The sequence below is a fragment of the Moschus berezovskii genome, chromosome 6, assembly GCF_049115385.1.
Source record: "Moschus berezovskii isolate FMDL1 chromosome 6, NW_MosBer_1.0, whole genome shotgun sequence".
Classification (NCBI taxonomy): domain Eukaryota; kingdom Metazoa; phylum Chordata; class Mammalia; order Artiodactyla; family Moschidae; genus Moschus; species Moschus berezovskii.
In genome coordinates, this window is record NC_142465.1 from 51,018,351 (window position 1) to 51,038,658 (window position 20,308).

Consider the following 20,308-nt stretch of genomic DNA (forward strand, 5'->3'; position numbering starts at 1 on the left):
AACTGTGGTGTTGGAGAAGACTCTTGAGAGTCCCTTATACTGCAAGGAGATCCAACCAGTCCATTCTAGAGGAGATCAATCCTGGATGTTCATTGGAGGGACTGATGCTAAAGCTGAAACTGCAATACTTTGGCCACCTCATGTGACGAGTTGACTCACTGGAAAAGACTCTGATGCTGGGAAAGGTTGGGGGCGGGAGGAGAAGGGGACGACGGAGAATGAGATGGCTGGATGGCATCACCGACTCGATGGACATGAGTTTGAGTGAACTCCGGGAGTTGGTGATGGACAGGGAGGCCTGGCGTGCTGTGATTCATGGGGTCGCGGAGAGTCGGACACGACTGAGCGACTGAACTGAACTGAACTGATATGCTTAAAGGCAGAAGACTCTCTTCTCTCTCATCAAATCTAAGACTTCCTGACAGCCCTGAAATATACCTGGGGCAAAACAATGATGAGGAAGTAGAGATGGGGAGATGTGATGTTTATTGAACATTTAACAACCATGCTCAGCCCAGGCATTGTGTGCATTATCTAAAGCAACCTTTACAACAAACCAAACAGCTTCTGCTGTCCAAAACCCTTTTAAACTAAGGGTCAAAAATCCAATGCCTTTGGAGTCAGGCAGATAAGCTGAATAACTGAAGTGAGCAAGGCGAAACAGTAGAAACACAACGAAAACTGCTAACTCCTCAGTGGTGGGGAAACAGAAGGGAGTGGCAGAGACCTTGACAAAATATCTGATTTTTGTGGCTAACAACTTTAAATCTTTCAGTACTAGCCAAGTTCTTCAGTTTAAAAAAATACAAAATAAAAATTCTGTGGTCCAAACAATACACATATATGAGTCAGATCTGGCCACTGGCCACCATCTGCCTCAGACACAGCCCTCCCAATTACCTACTGCTTCCCAGAGGCCTAGCATGACAGCTGTAGTTTGGGCTGGTTCTAGGCATGCTGCCCAGTCCCACAGATTATAGTCTATGCTGTAGCCTTGCATTTTTATGTATTTCTGGTTTGAAGCTTGAGCCCCTGGACCCTTCCATTTAGCGGTCTCTCTTCCTTCCCCTCTTCCCTTTACCCTCTCAAACAATGTTTTCTCACTCAGTTCCCACCTCAGCTCCCTCTCTGGACTATTATCATCCTGTGGTCAAGTGGAAAGCTCTGAACCTCTGAACCTCACCCCTCACCCCTCATTCCTGCATTCCTCTCCAGGAGACCTGGCCACACACATTGGTGACACCAGTAATCATGTCCCCTCCCCCTACCCAGACTGCTGACCATCACACCCCCTCTATACCATACTGTAGATAGAGGCTGTTGACACACTGTAAGTGTACAGAATTTATAAAGGAAATACTTAAAACCAGTTCATGACACCTGGATGTTCAGCCAGATAAAAGATATGCAAAGGTGAAGGATTTAGGAAGAGATTTTCCTGTAGAGAGTTATTGCCACACCACGAGTCCCTACCCTCTCCACTACCCTTAAGGCTCCACTCTGAGCCTAAGAGAAGTCTGTGAACAGGTCACTGGTTCTTCTACCGTGCAAGGCAAGGGGTGCACAAAGGTTTCCCTTAGTCAGATGTGAACCATAGGAGAAAGCCAGCATGGGTCAAACAAAGGACATCCCAGAAGGTTGCAAGGAACCTAGCAACAAGAAGCCAAAGGGAAAAGTGTGCTTACTGGTTCCAGAAGGAGTTGAAAATGACCACCCAAGCTCTAGACAAGGCAGCCAGCAAACTTTTCCTGGAGAAAGCCAGACAGTAAATCTCTTAGCCTTTGAGGGCTGTATGGTCCGCTTGGCAACTACTCAACTCTTTGTATCATGGAAATCGCCATAAACAAGCTGAGTATACTATGTTCCATCAAAACTTTATTAACAAAAACAGATAGCATGCTGGACATAGCCACACAAGCCCAACTTTAACAGCGATACCCTAGACACATCAGCCACCAGCCTGGGACAAAGGAGGAGAGCAGAGCAGAGCTCAGTTACAGAAAAGCTCATGAAGAGGCCTTCCCTGGAGGTCCAGTGGGATCCTACATACCTCGAGGCCAGAAAACTAAGACCTAAAACAAACAGTACTGTAACAAATTCAATAAAGACTTTAAAAATGGTCCACATCAACCAGCACAACATTGTAAAGCAATTATCTTCCAATTAAAAGTTAAAAATGAAAAAAAAAATCAACTAAGAACCCGAAGGCACCACAATAGACACCCTTCTCCACCAACACAAGGATTGTGACCTTTTCATTTGCAATGGCACTTTCCCTCAAGGGAATTACAAACTTTAAATTACTGTGGAGGGAATTGGATCCTCACAAGTAAGAAAGCAAAATAAAGCTCCTCAACCCTTAAAAAAAAAAAATCCACATCAAAAAAAGAATCTTAAAAAAAGAAAAAGCTCATGAAGATCAAGTCAATGTTAACATCCTGCCAAGCCTACTACATGACCACCAATTCACTTGAGAACCTTTCTCACCACCACCCGCCCATCTTCCCTGTACTCCTATCCTGGAGAAGTTAGAAACTAGCCAGCTGTAACCAAGCAGAGCATTATGGTACCTTCTCAGGACAGATTCCTGCCCCTTATCCTCTGCATTAGCTCCTCTAGATAATAATATCTGAAGGACATTTACTGAGTTGTTTTATAGAAGCTAAAATCCCACCAAATTGAATTAATTAACTGCTTGATGATCAAGAGCACTGTAACACCGCCCTGTTACCTTGCCATCAACCAATCAGAATTGTGCATGAAGTGACCAGGTACCCTGGGACCTGGCACCTCACCTGGCCTTTAAAAATGATTTGCTGAAACCCATCAGGGAGTTTGGGCTTTTTGAGTACTTAACAATTGTATAGCACCTTAACGATAAATGCTCAACAAGAAATACTTCACCACAACCCTCTATCAGTAGATTGGCTTTACTGCCCTCAGGCCAGCAGACACAAGTTTGGTTCAGTAACACAACCAGCTGGGAAGGGAGAGAAGGAAAGCCAAAGGAAGAAAAATAGAGAAGCAGCAGCAACCAGCTTTCCTCCCAGCAAGCTTCCAGCCTGAGGAAGACAGAGCTGAGAGAGGACAAGGTATTTGACATTAATCCAATTTGGGTTGAACACACTTAATTTCTGAACTGAGACTGTGTTTCCAACTTAAAATGACCATAGATCGACCTGTTTATTACTTAAGAGTCAGTAGAAAGATCATGGGGCAGCGGGGGGAGGGAAAAATTAGATTGATTAAATCACTCTTTCAAAATACCGGTGACCTACAAAATCAGAGTCCAGCATTTTCTTTTCTCTGCTAAGCCCCCAGCTCTAATGGAAAAACAAATGGCAAAGTCATCCATCTCAATCCATGCACAGCTTGTGACAGAAGCAGCTCATCAGGAGCTTGATAGTGGTAATGTTTTTGACTCCTTGTCACATCCAGTTTCTTCAACTGTCCATAATAGATATTTGATTATGGAAGATATTTGGGGATTCTTTTGTCCTTTGATAAATATTATGACAATATCTGTCTTTCTTCAGATAAGGTGCATACGTCCACTCAGATGCATTTAATTCTCCAACAGGGGCATGATTCTCAGGGTTCTGCCTTTCTAAGTGTTGGGAAGAAATGAGGGGTGAGGGCTGGCACCCCTGGAAAGCCTGTCACTTGCAATTCAGAGCAAATGCCTAATTATAGAAGGTGCTGATCAGTTTATTACTGGCTTTTGAACCTCCCCCTAAGGGTAGTTGTTTACTCGCTAAGTCATGTCCAACTCTTGCGACCCCACGGACTGTAGCCTGCCAGGCTCCTCTGTCCATGGGATTCTCCAGGCAACAATATTGGAATGGGCTGCCATTTCCTTCTCCAGGGGATCTTCAGGACCCAGGGATCGAAGCTGGGTCTCCTGCACTGCAGGCAGATTCTTTACTGACTGAGCTACCAGGGAAACCCAATGAATACAGCCTCCCCTAATGAATGACGACTAAATCAGCAATTTCACCACACTGAATGGGGCCCGTGGGGCATTTGCAGGAATCAGCTGGGAGCACTTGAGTTGAAAGCTTTATTTGTTCTAAGACTAGCACAGCCAGCAGTAGGAGGCTCTATCTGGCTTTTCTTAAAGATGTATTACTTGTTTTATTTTTCATTTTCTAAGCTAAAAAGGTTTTTAAAAGAAACAGCATCATCTTCTAATGATCTTAGTCACTCTGTGCTGTGAATGTCATAGAATAAAGGTTCTCTAACTCACACTTTAGGCTTCCCTGATAGCTCAGTTGGTAAAGAATCCTCCTGCAATGCAGGAGACCCCGATTCAATTCCTGGGTCAGGAAGATCCGCTGGAGAAGGGATAGGCTACCCACTCCAGTATTCTGGCCTAGAGAATTCCATGGACTGTATAGTCCACGGGGTCACAAAGAGTCGGACATGACTGGGTGACTTTCACTTTCACCTCACTTTATCTACACTTTCCAAAATGTATAACTTCCCTGATTTCACTGTCTTTCACAACTGTTACACAGACATGTTGTTACTTCATAATGATGTAGTCCTATTTAATTATGGCATTTGCTAGTTTTTGGCTAGTCACTAATTGCTTTATGCTTGGTTCAGTTCAGTTGCTCAGTCGTGTCCAACTCTTTGTGACCCATGCACTGCAGCACGCCAGGCCTCCCTGTCCATCACCAACTCCCAGAGTTCACTCAAACTCATATCTATTGAGTCAGTGATGCCGTCCAACCATCTCATCCTCTGTTGTCCCCTCCTCCTCCTGCCCTCAATCTTTCCCAGCATCAGGGTCTTTTCAAATCAGTCAGCTCTTCGCATCAGGTGGCCAAAGTATTGGAGTTTCAGCTTTAGCATCAGTCCTCCCAGTGAACACCCAGGACTGATCTCCTTAAGAATGGACTGGTTGGATCTCCTTGCAGTCCAAGGGACTCAAGAGTCTTCTTCAACACCACAGTTCAAAAGCATCAATTCTTTGGTGCTTAGCTTTCTTTACAGTCCAACTCTCACATACATACATGACTACTGGAAAGTAGTATGCTTGGTTACGATGGAGTTTTCCTTCTTATCCTATCTGCTGCTACCAGGGAGAATGGATATGTGTCTATCACCTAATTCATACAGTTCTTAGTGTAGTGTAATGCATATCATATTTACTTAATTTTTTTTCTTTTAAAATGCCACTACATCCACTCTAAAATGGTGACCAGAAGAAAAAGAGAGGAGGTTGATGATTATGCGAGTCTTGGTTGACTGCCAACTCCAGTAATCATTCATATTTGAGAATTTTTTGCAATACCAGTTTTTCATCTTAAGTAGTGAAATTAATTAAGATCTACACCTCCTCTTTTTTTCTTTTTTCAGCAACGCATTGTCATTAAGAATAAAAAACTCTCCTAATCAAGGTTGGATTTTGTCTTCAAAAGGGTAGATTATGTAGAAGACTGTCAGAGTACGATTTTCAAATTTAGACTGTAAATACCACTTTTAATGAAAGAGAAATTAGGTACATATTCAGCCTCTTACATTATTCATTCAACATTTCTTTTCTCACTTTCATTCAAGAAACACTCATGTAGAGCCCATCATGCCTGAGAAAGTGTCCTAGGCACTAGGATATAGCAGTGGAAGTGACAAGGCTAAAACTATTATCAAAGCAGATGAAAGTTATACAGAGATGAAAAGTCGGATGATATAAGGAAATGACTCAATAATAAATTTAGGTTGAGTGGTCCAGGAAAGGCCTCTCTGAGAAGGTGAATTACAGCTGATCTGGATGATGAGAAGCAAAAATGCAAAGATCGAGTAAGAGCAAAAACACTCTGGATGGAGAGACGTGTAAACGCAAAGGACCTAGAGTAGGAATAAATTTCAGAGAGCAGAAAGAAGCTCAGTGTGGCTGAAGCTTTGTGGGTGGTGTGAGATGCTAAAAGATGAGCACAGAGGAGGAAGCAAGGGTCATAGGATGAGAGCTTCTCAAGAAGGAATAAGAACTTTGGATCTTATTCTGTTTTACAGGAAATCATCAGACAAAGGGGGGATATTTAAGTCACAAGAATAATGTAATCATAATCTGATCTATATTTTTAGTATTATATTCTGGCTGCAATAGGAAGAGTGGATTGTAAGAAGACAAGAATAGAAAATAAATACAGCAACTGTGATGCTCCTCCAGGCATTGATGTTGGTGTCTTGGAGTCGGATGGTAGAGAAGATGGAAAAAAGTGGAAGAATTCCAGATAGACTTTGAGGCTGAGTTGGTAGACCTTTGCTGAAAGGCTGATGTAGGAGTAAGGGAAATAGAAGGAATAAGAATAATGCTTAGATTTTTGTCTTGAGCAACCAGGTTGTGCCACTTATGAACTGGATCTGCAGGAGAGGAGCAGAGTGGGCAGGCCAGCAAAAAAATGAAAGCTATTTTAGTCATGTTAGGTTTGAGATATCATTTGGCGACCCAAACAGAGACCAGATAGGCAGACAGAGTTGGAGAAGTTCAGGATGGTTATAAATATTTGAGAATTATCCATATAAAATGGTGCTTGGAGCCATGGGATAGATGAAGTCACCAAGGGAGAGACGGACAGAAGAGTGAAGAAAATATCCAAGGTGAAAGGCCCTGGCATAGTCCACTATTTAAAATAACAAGAAGAAAGAAGATTCATTTTAGAAATCTGCAAAGAAGCAGCTGGCAAAGTAGGAGAAAAACCAAGCTAGTGCCACCAAAGTCATAAAAAGTGTTCTAGGAAGAAAAAAAATACCCAACTGTACCTAAAGCTGAGGAGATGCCAAAAAAAGTAAGGGAAGAGGTGTATCCCTTATAATCTGCAGCACAGACACCACTGGTGAGCAATTCAAGAACAGCCTCAAGGATTTATGTGGTGGTCATTGGCTAAGATTTCACACTCCTAATACAGGGACACGGGTTTGATCCCTGGTCAGGGAACTAAGATCGCACATGATGCAGGGCAAATAAGCCTGTGTGCTCTAGAGCTGGTGCGCCACAATGAAGATGAATCCTAAATAAATAAATATATTTTAATTGTTTAAAAAAATTATAGAACAGTCTTTGGGACTCTGTGGGAGAGGGTGAGGGTGGGATGATTTGGGAGAATGGCGTTGAAACATGTATATTACCATATGTGAAACGAATCACCAGTCCAGGTTCAACACATGATACAGGATGCTCCGGGCTGGTGCACGGGGATGACCCAGAGGGAGGATAAGGGGAGGAGGGAGGTGGGAGGGGGGTTCAGGAAGGGGAACGTATGGACACCCGGGGCAGATTCATGTCAATGTATGGCAAAACCAACCAATATAATATTGTAAAATAATTCAGTTCAGTTCAGTCGCTCAGTCATGACCAACTCTTTGTGACCCCATGAATCACAGCACGCCAGGCCTCCCTGTCCGTCACCAACTCCTGGAGTTCACTCAAACTCATGTCCACAGAGTCGGTGATGCCATCCAGCCATCTCATTCTCTGTCGTCCCCTTCTCCTCCTGCCCCCAACCTTTCCCAGCATCAGAGTTTTTTCCAGTGAGTCAACTCGTCGCATGAGGTGGCCAAAGTATTGCAGTTTCAGCTTTAGCATCAGTCCCTCCAATGAACACCCAGGATTGATCTCCTTTAGAATGGACTGGTTGGATCTCCTTGCAGACCAAGGGACTCTCAAGAGTCTTCTCCAACACCACAGTTCAAAAGCATCAATTCTTCGGCGATCAGCCTTCTTCACAGTCCAACTCTCACATCCATACATGACCACGGGAAAAACTATAGCCTTGACTAGACGGACCTTTGTTGGCAAAGTAATGTCTCTGCTTTTTAATATACTATCAGGGTTGGTCATAACTTGTAAAATAATTAGCCTCCAATAAAAAATAAAAAAAGAAAAAAGATTTAACAAATTGAAAGACTAGAGTTAATAAAGCATTTCCTTTATATAAAAAAAAATTTTTTTAAAGAACAGTTTCAAAGGAGAGATGCTGTCAGAAGCTCAATCAAAAGAAGTCCATAACTATAGGACAGTCACTTAGGACATCTCACTGAGACAAGTTAAAAAGTAATAGGGAAGTCTCTAGAGGGCCATTTAGCCCCCAATAAATATTTATTGACCAAGTGCTAAGTGCAAGGCACTGTGCTAAATATTTTTGAGGCATAGAAAAATAGATATTGTATAATATATGCTTTAAAAATCTCCTAATATGTGGTAGAACACTGGGAGAGTTATAATAGTCATCTGCATCTGTTATTATTGCCATAATAATGCTGCATAGCAAACTGCCCCAAGCTTTGATTATTGTACATCAATAATCAAACACAATAAGCTTTGATTATTGTTCATCAACCAACTGGGAGGTTTTTCTGATCAGGGTCAGGCTCAGCTAACCTGGGCTGAGCTTGCTCACATGTCCAAGTTTAAGGCTGTTCTAATGCCGGGACCTTTGTGAGCATAGGGGCTGTATATCCATGAGGCCAGCACTGTCCCTCAGTTTGGGAAAAGATCATCTGCCAAAGAGGAGGAAGCCAACATATAAAGAGGAACAAGAGATATTTATTAAAGAGACTGGTGGCTCAGATGGTAAAGAATCTGCCTGCAATGCAGGAGACCTGGGTTCGATCTCTGGGTCAGGAAGATCTCCTGGAGAAGGGAATGTTTACCCACTCCAGTATTCTGGCCTGGAGAATTCCATGGGCAGAGGAGCCTGGTGGGTTATGGTCCATGGGGTTGCAAAGAGTCAGACACGACTGAGCGACTAACACACAACAATCCTGTTGAGCCTGAATCCAAGACTGTTTGAGGTCTTCCATCCTAGATTTCCTTTGAAAACCCCAAAATCCCCTCCTTATTGAATACAGTCTGAATTGAGCTCTGTCACTTGCAACCCAGAGTTCTGACTAGTACATCCAAGTTGGAATTTGGGTGCCTAAAAAAAATAATCCACTGATGATTATTTAATCAAAGAGATATGTTTAAAGGCAGATTTTAGGAAGATTGAGTCTCACAGGCTGGTTGGAAGAGATAAGAGCCTGCTGAAAGAAAGTGTAGCTTTCAAAAATTTCAGAATTTAGTTTCTGGGGATAAAAAGGAGAATGCCATTTCCTGTTGCCCAGCTGGTACTTGGTTGGTGCCCAGGGTACAGCCCTGCCGGTCATTAAATGCCAGCATCCATTCTGATAAGTGATAGGCACATTTTCTGACTGTTAAGCACCTTGGTGATCACCCCCTACCCACGCTTAGGTCTGATCCCTGGGTCAGAAAGATCCCCTGGAGAAAGGAATGACAGTCTGGTCTATTATTCCTGTTCCAAGTATTCTTGCCTGGAAAATTCCATGGACAGAAGAGCCTCATGGACTTCAGTCCACAGGGTCGCAAGGAGTCGGACACAACTGAGCAGAGCACACACACATTTTAGAATACTATTTTCTCTCTGCCTGTGATGCATGACCTCAATTATTTCCACTTTGGATATCAAGATGCACAGAAATAAATTTGCCTGAGGCCTGGATGAACTGGCTCCCCATGAGAGGGACTGACTTCACTCCTTCTCTGACCTAGTCATGATGAAATAATTAGAGCAGAGCCCAGCAGAATGCAAATAGCAATAACATCCAGACTATCAAAGACACCGACGGGAAGCTGACATCTGGCCACAAGACAGCAGAAGCAGACAGGCAAGGAGAGAGTCAGGGTGATGCCACAGAGAAAATGAAGATACAATAAACTGTAAGAATCATGTTGGCAATGCACAAAGTATTGCTGAGTTGACTTGTATTACCAACAAAATCCAGGAGGTCAGGGCCTGTGGAATATCCAGGCCAAAAAGATGATGTGTCACCCTCCCTCCTGCCTCTAACACCTCCCCTACCCACTGGCTGTTGCTCACAATTCCACCATCCAAACACTTTCAGGGAGAATGGATATATGTATACGTATGGCTCAGTGCCTTCGCTGTTCACCTGAAACTATCACAATGTTAATTGTGACTGCTGACTAGCCAATGTTAATTGGCTATACCCCAATACAAAATAAAAAGTTTAAAAAAAAAATAATTCTGCCATCCAAATGCTATTCTTTTGTCTAAGGAAATAAGCAATGGACAGTGATTGAAGCTTTGTTCATAATAGCAATAATTTGAAAACAACCTCCATGTCCAAACTTAGCCGGCTTCCTGTGACTGGCTGGATAAATTATGATGTGATCATACAGTGAGATACTGTAATTCCATTTAGTCAAAGCTGTGTCACATTTACCCCTACCTATAAGGGAATCTTAGCAGTTTCAGTTTTAGTTGAGGCTATTGTCATCTTGAACAAAATCAGAATTGTTTTTTATCAAAAAGAAGTGAGAATAGATGATCCTAAGCAGCTTGTAGCATCTACCATGCAACTTATCTATCCTGTAATATGTGATTGTTTAAGTAATGAATGGTGCAGTCACAGGATGGAATACTCTCTGCGGTGGTCCATAACTATGAGGAAGAATGAAGTAGGAAGTTCTATGGTAAATGTGCTAGATATTTTTTTTAATTCTGTTTTTTGAAAATATTTATTCATTTATTTATTTGGCTGTCTCAGGTCTTAGTTGGGTTAGAGTTAGCTAGCATACAGGACCTGTGCTGTGGGGCATGCAGGATCTTGGGTGGCTCACAGGCTCCAGAGTTCATGAGCTCAGCAGTTGGGGCCTGTGGGCTTAGCTGGTCCACAGCATGTGGGATCTTAGTTCCCTGATCAAGGTTTGAACCCGTGTCCTCTGCATTAGAAGGCAGATTCAGATTCTTATGCACTGGACCACCAGGAAAGTCCCTGTCCTAGACATTTTAAATGAAAAAAGCAAGCTCAAGAAATGTAAATGATATGATGTGTGTGTATATCTCTTTATAAGTATTTATAAAATTCATGGAAGGTTTTATTTTTTAAAAATTATCAGTAACTATTTTTGGAAGATGAGACTGAGAAGGAGTGCAATATTTACTTTTCACTTCAACCCATACTATAATTTTGTAAACGGAACCACAGAAGTTGGTATGAAAATATTCAGGAGTCCTACTCTGAAAATTTGCTTTCAGATAGGTCTAAATATAACAACACTGAGGACGTATCTGCCTGGTTCCTGCCTTCTGAGATCCTCAGCAAAAGGTCTATTAGCCAGGTTTTCTTTTCAGCAAAGAAGGCTCATCAAAAGAAAGAAGCATATACCTACCCAAGATTCTGTCTCAGACAGAAGTCTACCCCAAGGCTTTGGAGGGCAACATCAGTTCCTCTCCATGTTACTTTCTTATTTAAGGTAAAGGATATACTCCCAACTGTTTCTTTTCTTTTTTTGGCTGTGTGCTGTGGCTTGCAGGATTTTAGTTCCCCAGTTCAGTTCAGTTCAGTCGCTCAGTCGTGTCTGACTCTTTGCGACCCCATGAATCACAGCACGCCAGGCCTCCCTGTCATCACCAACTCCCAGAGTTGACTCAAACTCATGTCCACCAAGTCGATGATGCCATCCAGCCATCTTATTTTCTGTCGTCCCCTTCTCCTCCTGCCCCCAATCCCTCCCAGCATCAGAGTCTTTTCCAGTGAGTCAACTCTTTGCATCAGGTGGCCGAAGTATTGGAGTTTCAGCTTTAGCATCAGTCCTTCCAATGAACACCCAGGACTAATCTCCTTTAGAATGGACTGGTTGGATCTCCTTGCAGTCCAAGGGACTCTCAAGAGTCTTCTCTAACACCAACCAGGGATCAAATCTGGACCCCAGCAGTGAAAGCACCGAGTTTTTACCACTGGACCACCAGGGAATTTCCATCTTGTTTCTAAATCATTTTGATAGTCTGATTTATTTTTAATCACCTGCAGTAAAAGTTCTTATTCGTATTTAAGTTAAAACCCTCTCTGCGGCCTATAAATTCCTATTCCAACTTGGAACTACCCGTAAAGCATGGTGATCACAAATTCACTGCTTATACTCCAATGAGATACTTTTGACAACGGTCCATATTTATAGCCTCATTTTCTCTCCCCTCTTGCTTTTACACTCACTACTTATTTGTGCCCCTACTTTCTGGAAAAGTAAGAATGCATTAAATGGTCAAGTCAGTATTACTGAGCTCCTCCACTAAAGACTGGTGCATCATTTAACAGTGTATAACAGGAGTGATTAACATGCCATAGTGAAGATAATAAAAGATAAACTAGAAAAGTCCAAGGAAAGTTATAAAAGAGTGTGCAAGTTATAGAATAGAAATAGTTATAGAACAGTCCATGGGATAGTTATAGAAATAGTTATAGAATAGTCCATGGGATTTTCCAGTCAAGAATACTGAAGTGGGTTGCCATTTCCCTCTCCAGGGGAATCTTCCCAACCCAGGGATCAAACCCAGGTCTCCCACATTGCAGGCAGACTGTTTACTGTCTGAGCCACCAGGGAAGCCCATAGAATAGAAAATCTGTTCTGAAATCAGTAACAGATACAGGCAATCAGGCAAGTGTGTACATAAAGTGAACAACCACATGGTAAGTTTCTGGGACACCCAGCATCTGTCCCAATCCCTCGCACTTACCTTTAAGAAAGCCAACCTTCCTGCTACTTCACTCAGCTTCAGTGGGAGGACACCCCAGGAAATCTGCTGTGTTCCCTGCCCAGCACTGGACCATCCTGCCTGCCACACCCAGCCTGTTCTGATGAATTGAGTTCTTGTCCTTTCTTCCCAGCTGCTGCCTTTGACCTCGCCAAACTGTCAGTGTCCAATATTGTTTCTCTTATACTAAACTTGGCTGCCCGAAATTGCATTCACCCCTCAAACTACATTTTCTTTTCATAGCGCCAGAGAAAGTGCCAGCATAGTCTCAGCACATCCTCCAGATAAAACCCAGGCTGGAACTAACCAGGAAGATTGAAATGACTGCTGGGATGGTCTGAGTCTCTGAAGAAGAGAACCGGACAGTGATCTGGCAGAATCTCAAGTATATTTGCAAAAGAAATGTTTTTGTCCAGGTACATATAGTTCAATTTGAATAATATATATGATAGGACTCCACTGACTGTAGTTCCAGAATTGGAAATGTATAAAATTCTAGAAGGGTTTAGATAGAAACTAGCAAAGAATAAGCATAGAATAAATTCAAGGCAAAACATGCCTTGTATGTTTCTGTTGTAGATGGAAATCTTTATAAGGTTATTAAAAAAGTGATTCCTGTTTACAATAGGCAGGACATGGAAGCAACCTAGATGTCCATTGGCAAATGAATGAATAAGAAAGCTGTGGTACATATACACAATGGAATATTACTCAGCTGTTAAAAAGAATGTATATGAATCAGTTCTAATAAAGTGGATGAAACTGGAGCCTATTATACAGAGTGAAATAAGTCAGAAAGAAAAGCACCAATACAGTATATTGACGCATATATATGGAATTTAGAAAGATGGTAACAATGACCCTATATGTGAGACAGCAAAAGAGACACCAGTGTAAAGAACAGACTTTTGGACTCTGTGGGAGAAGGGAAGGGTGGGATGATTTGAGAGAATAGCATTTAAACATGCATATTATCATGTGTGAAACAGATCACCAGTCCAGGTTCGATGCATGAGACAGGGTGCTCAGGGCTGTTGCACTGGGATGACCCTGAGGGATGGGATGTGGAGGGAGGTGGGAGGGGGGTTCAGATGAAGAACACATGTACACCCATGGCTGATTCATGTCAATGTATGGCAAAAACACTACAATATTGTAAAGTAATTAGCCTCCAATTAAAATAATTAATAAAAAATAAAATAAGTGATTCTTAGGCCAAAAATAAGAAGGAATTATTGTAATTATGAGTATCTTTCCCTGAAAAATCTTTAAAAAAGATTTCTTTGCTATCCAGAGGCCAGAGTATACAGTGAGTTGATCAGTGATCCTCAAATATGCTTGGCTATCAGAATTAAAAAGAAAAAATTAATGGTAGATTCCAGGCCAGGTGGATTAGAATCTCATGAGAAGGAGTCAGGAAGTCTATTTTTAAAGCATTAAATCTGTTTCTGGTAATTGGTTAGATATGGGAGTCATTGTAGAAATCTACATCCTATGGTACCTTTCAGAGTTAAGATTAAACCCTCTGTTTCCTGAGGCTGGTAGTAGTGATGGGTTTCTCTCTTGCTATTTTGAATTTTTAAATAATAATCTCATCAAGCCCAAGGTCATTTTGGCGGATACCAGCCCAACTTATAATAATCCTTTCTTCTCTAAGAATTTCCCAGTCTCTAGGTAGGGCACCCAGCAGAACTTTCTTTATGACATGACTCAACTGTGGGCCTCAGTTTAGTGGAAAAGGAATGTTCCAAGCTCAGAAGCCCAGCCCCAACCCCAGAAATCTGGAATCAGGAGCAAGAAAGAGAGTGAGACTTTGTGGACTTGACAGCTGTGGCTACTACCTTCCACTGGACTGAGTAGCAGAAAAAGCTGATCCCAAGAAAGAATACAACAAATACACAGAAGCAGAACGACAGAACAGAGAGGGTGCTCTCTGGGTCCCCAGGGGGTTTCCAGACCTGCTGCAATATCCCCAAGGAAGCTGCATTTGGGTTAGCCTTTGGGTGCATAAGGCATCTCTCTTCCTTATAATTAATTTTGCATACTTTAAAGCTATCTCAAAATGAAACTTGCAGCAAGTAGTCAATCTAATGTGCCTGCTTGTACTTTATAATGATGTCTTGAGGTCAGAGAAGTTCCATGGCCCTCAGTAGAGACGAAAGTCATTCTTTTCCCAACTCTAATAGTTCAGAGGACACATGACAACTTCCTTTATATCCAGAGATCTGCATACACTGTGTGTCTATGCATACTGATAAGACTGGGGGGAAAAAAATTAACTATTTTCTTTATTAACATGGAAAAAAATGTTCCGAACATGATCTGGGACAAAATTGTTTTGTAAGATTACTTACAAGCTGCTTCTGGGAAAAAAATTATCATTCCTGAATAAAAATGCTTAAGCAATTTTCTGATAAATTTTAATTAGCTTAAGGCCTCTTCTGGGAATTTGGTACCCACACTCTCAGCTGCCTGTTTGTCAGGAATCAGATGATATTTAACCAGATATTGCTTTTTATTATATCCAGTCAAACCAAGATCATCTAGCCAAACTCTTTTCTTCGAAGATATTCTTACCAAAAGCAAGTCTTTGAATTGGCCCATAGAATCTATTTGCTTGCAGGGAGTGTGAAATAAAATTTTGACACCAACTCATAACAAAATTGTCTGAAAAAATCTAAAATCATGTTGTTGGGCCTCAATAAGGACCTTTTTTTTTAAAAAAAAATTATTATTGGAGTATAACTGCTTTATGATGTTGTGTTAGTTTCTGCTATACAACAAAGTGAATCAGTTATATGTATACATATATCCCCTCCCTCTTGAGCTTCCCTCCCACCCACTCCTCCCCTCATTATACCCATCTAGATCAGCACAGAGCACTAAGCTGAGCTCTCTGTGCTATTCAGCAGCTTCTCACTAGCTCTTTTACACATGGTAACCTATATATGTCAATGCTACTCTCCCAACTGGTCCCACACTCCCCCTTTCCCCCTGGTGTCCACATGTCTGTTCTCTACCCATAAGGACCATTTTTTTGGATCAGTGTTGAAGTTTCCTTTAGACCACCAGCTGTAACTTTACCTTAGACAAGTTTTTGTTGCTTTGTTCAAAAAGATGCAATTCAATTTTGATAACAGATTAGAGTATCTATTGGGGATTTTTCTTGAACTATTCAGAGTCTTGTTGCTATATTATTTGAAATGCTTAGAATTATGTCTAAAAATTTTGCCTCTCTTCTGTTCTCTCACCTTTAATCTTGTTCATTGAAAAAATGGTTTGGCATCTGATACAACTTATTTACTTCTCCTGGAAAAATTCCATCTTTTTTCTCCTTTCTGCCTAGTGTTACTAAGATCCTAACTGCTAGGGATACTTCAAAAGAACATCACTATCATTTTGTCAATTAACATATGCATGTGTTCATTCATTAGTTCAAATCTTTGTTAGTAGCCACTATGTGCAAAGTACCCTTTACATTTTCTCTCCTTCAGAAAATGATAGAAAAAAACAGTTCAGTAATGCAACAGGTAGGCTACTTCATGTTTCAGAATTACATTCACTTACATACCAGCTGTATTGAAGAGACTAGATTTAAGGGACTAGATCAGATAGACAGAGTGCCTAACAGAGTGCCTAATGAACTATGGATGGAAATTCGTGACTTTGTACGGGAGACAGGAATCAAGACCATCCCCAAGAAAAAGAAATACAAAAAGCAAAATGACTGTCTGAGGAGGCCTTACAAATAGCTGAGAAAAGAAGAGAAGAGAAAAGCAAAAGAGAAAAGGAAAGATATACCCATTTGAATACAGAATTCCAAAGAATAGCAAGGAGAGATAAGAAAGCCTTCCTCAGCGATCAATGCAAAGAAATAGAGGAAAACAATAGAATAGGAAAGACAAGAGATCTCTTCAAGAAAATTAGAGATACCAAGGGAACATTTCATGCAAAGATGGGCTCAATAAAGGACAGAAATGGTATGGACCTAACAGAAGCAGAAGATATTAAGAAGAGGTGGCAAGAATACACAGAAGAACTGCACAAAAAGATCTTCATGACCCAGATAATCACGATGGTGTGATCACTCACCTAGAGCCAGACATCTTGGAATGTGAAGTCAAGTGGGCCTTAGGAAGTATCACTACAAACAAAGCTAGTGGAGGTGATGGAATTCCAGTTGAGCTATTTCAAATCCTAAAAGATGATACTGTGAAAGTGCTGCACTCAATATGCCAGCACATTTGGAAAACGCAGCAGTGGTCACAGGACTGGAAAAGGTCAGCTTTCATTCCAATCCCAAAGAAAGGGAATGCCAAAGAATGCTCAAACTACCGCACAATTGCACTCATCTCACACGCTAGTAAAGTCATGCTCAAAATTCTCCCAGCCAGGCTTTAGCAATACGTGAACCATGAACTTCCAGATGTTCAAGCAGGTTTTAGAAAAGGCAGAGGAAACAGAGATCAAATTGCCAACATCCGCTGGATCATGGAGAAAGCAAGAGAGTTCCAGAAAAACATCTATTTCTGCTTCATTGACTATGCCAAAGCCTTTGACTGTGTGGATCACAATAAAATGTGGAACATTCTGAAAGAGATGGGAATCCCAGACCACCTGACCTGCCTCTTGAGAAACCTGTATGCAGGTCAGGAAGCAACAGTCAGAACTGGACATGGAACAAAAGACTGGTTCCAAATAGGAAAAGGAGAACATCAAGGCTGTATATGGTCACCCTGCTTATTTAACTTATATGCAGAGTACATCATGAGGAACGCTGGGCTGGATGAAATACAAGTAGGAATCAAGATTTCCGGGAGAAATATCAATAACCTCAGATATGCAGATGACACCACCCTATGGCAGAAAGTGAAGAAGAACTAGAGAGCCTCTTGATGAAAGTGACAGAGGAGAGTAAAAAAGTTGGCTTAAAGCTCAACATTCAGAAAACTAAGATCATGGCATCTGGTCCCATCACTTCATGGCAAATAGATGGGGAAACAGTGCCTGACTTTATTTTTTGAGGCTCCAAAATCACTGTGGATGGTGATTGCAGCCATGAAATTAAAAGACGCTTATTCCTTGGAAGGAAAGTTATGACCAACCTAGATAGCATATTAAAAAGCAGAGACATTACTTTGTCAACAAAGTTCCACCTAGTCAAGGCTATGGTTTTTCCAGTAGTCATGTATGGATGTGAGAGTTGGACTATAAAGAAAGCTGAGCACTGAAGAATTGATGCTTTTGAACTTTGGTGTTGGAGAAGACTCTTGAGAGTCCCTTGGACTGCAAGGAAATCCAACCAGTCCATCCTAAAGGAAATCAGTCCTGGGTGTTCACTGGAAGGACTGATGTTGAAGCTGAAACTCCAATATTTTGGCCACCTGATGTGAAGAGCTGACTCATTTGAAAAGACCCTAATGTTGGGAAAGATTGAAGGCAGGAGGAGAAGGGGACGACAGAGGATGAGATGGTTGGATGGCATCACCGACTCAATGGACATGAATTTGGGTAGACTCCAGGAGTTGGTGATGGACAGGGAGGCCTAGCGTGCTGCGGTTCATAGGGTCACAAAGATTCAGACACAACTGAGCAATTGAACTGAACTGAACACACCAGCTGACATTGAGAAGATTTTAATGTTGGAAAATATATAACTGAGATGTTTAAAAGATGCACTTAATTCATCTTATTGTGTGATCCAAAGCAGTTGTCCTAAAGATCCTCATCTGCTTCCTTCAAATCTCTCCCCTCCTGTCCCAGTTCTAGCAAGTGATTCACTTTTTTCTCTCTCTCAACTCCTCTTACATTAGTCTAATATCCCAAACTAAAGCTGTTCTTTCAGGAGCTTCTGGCCCTTTCTAGCCATTCAACACTTTTGAGCCTTTGCAACTGTAGTCTGTGAGTTTTAGTCCAGGTCTGGAAACTGTCCTGTCAACCAGATGTCCTTCCCCTTTACTTGGGGGCTGAGAGGAGTAACAGGACTGTTGATACTCACATAATAATATCAAGTCTGCTGGGAGAAACATCAACAATCTCAGATACACAGATGATACCACTCTAATAGCAGAAAGTAGAGAGGAATTGAAGAGCCTCTTGATGAGGGTGAAAGAGGAGAGTGAAAAAGCTGGCTTGAAATTCAACATTCAGAAAACTAAGATCATGGCATCTAGTCCCATCACTTTATGGCAAATAGGAGGGGAAAAAGTGGAAACAGTGACAGATTTTAATTTCTTGAGCCCCAAAATCACTGCAGACGGTGACTTCAGCCATGAAATTTAAAGATGCTTGCTCCTTGGAGGAAAAGCTACTATAAGCCTACATATTGAATTAAAAAAGCAGAGACATCACTTTGCCAACAAAGGTCTGTATAGTCAAAGCTATGGTTTTTCCAGTAGTCATGTATGAATGTGAGAGTTGGACCACAAAGAAGGCTGAATGCCAAAGAACTGATGCTTTTGAACTGTGGTGCTGGAGAAGACTCTTGAGAGTCCATTGGGCACCAAGGAGATTAAAACCAGTCAATCCTAAAGGAAATCAACCCTGAATATTCATTGGAAGGACTGATGCTGAAGCTGAAGCTCCAATACTTTGGCCACCTGATGTGAAGAACCAACTCATTGGAAAAGACGCTGATGCTGAGAAAGTTTGAGGGCAGGAGGAAAAGGGTAAGATAAGATGGTTGGATGGCATCATCAATTCAATGGACATGAGTTTGAGCACATCGGGGAGATGGTGAAGGACAGGGAAACCTGGTGTGCTGCAGTCCATGGGGTCACAAAGAGTCAGACACGACTTAGTTACTGAACAATAGCTCTGTCTCCAGTAAAGCTAAGATCATACAATGTGAAATAAAAGCCATAGACAAGTTTGAAGTATCAAGGGCATCTAAAAGAGTGAGAGACCATTTCTATTTGTGAGGATTAGCCAAGTTTCACAAATCAGCAGATGGAAATCGACTCAAAGTTCACACGTCAGTCATCTAGAGCACATGAAGCCTGATTTCCATGTGAACTAAGAACTTGCCCCACCAGGCCTCACTTCCTGATGTACTGTGGCCCAGGCAAAGCTGTTTCTACAGGTTCTTCTCTCCAGAAGTCCTGGGCAATTTGCTGAGGGACTGAGTCAGAGCTGTCATGGGCCAGCACAATGGCATTGCACAAAGCATAGAAGAGTTTCTGCCAGTGCCTTTGCCATGAAGCAAACCCACCTGCATAGTTAACATGGTGGGCCTGAGACTACTATCCTTAGAAGGGCTAGCTTGCAAGATGGTCCTCTGACTACATATGGGAACTTGGTTTCCAGGAGAGTTTCCACTGTTCCCAGAACCGCTAAGAGTGGTTCAATGTGCTAATCTGTGAAACCCACGTGGTTCAGACTGAACACCGGTTTTCCTTTGAAGAGTCTAGAATTTTAGTGTATGCTAGGGAAAGTATATGCCTATGCCACCAGTCCCCAGGAAAAACCCTGGGTACTGAGTCTCTAAGAAGCTGTCCTGGTCACAACTTGGTGCTGGATCAAGCCCAGCCTGTGCAGTTTCACTGGGAAAGGGCCTTTGGGAGTTGGTGCCTCATTTCCCCCAGACTTCACCCCATTTAACATGTCTCTATGCCAATTTTGCTTTGAACACTTTTGCCTTGAGGACTATTGTAAGTCCTGAGAGTCCTACTAGCAAATTGCTGAAACTGGGCATGGTCTTGGAACCCTTGATGCATTACCCCTCCTACATAAGTGGGCTCATCTCC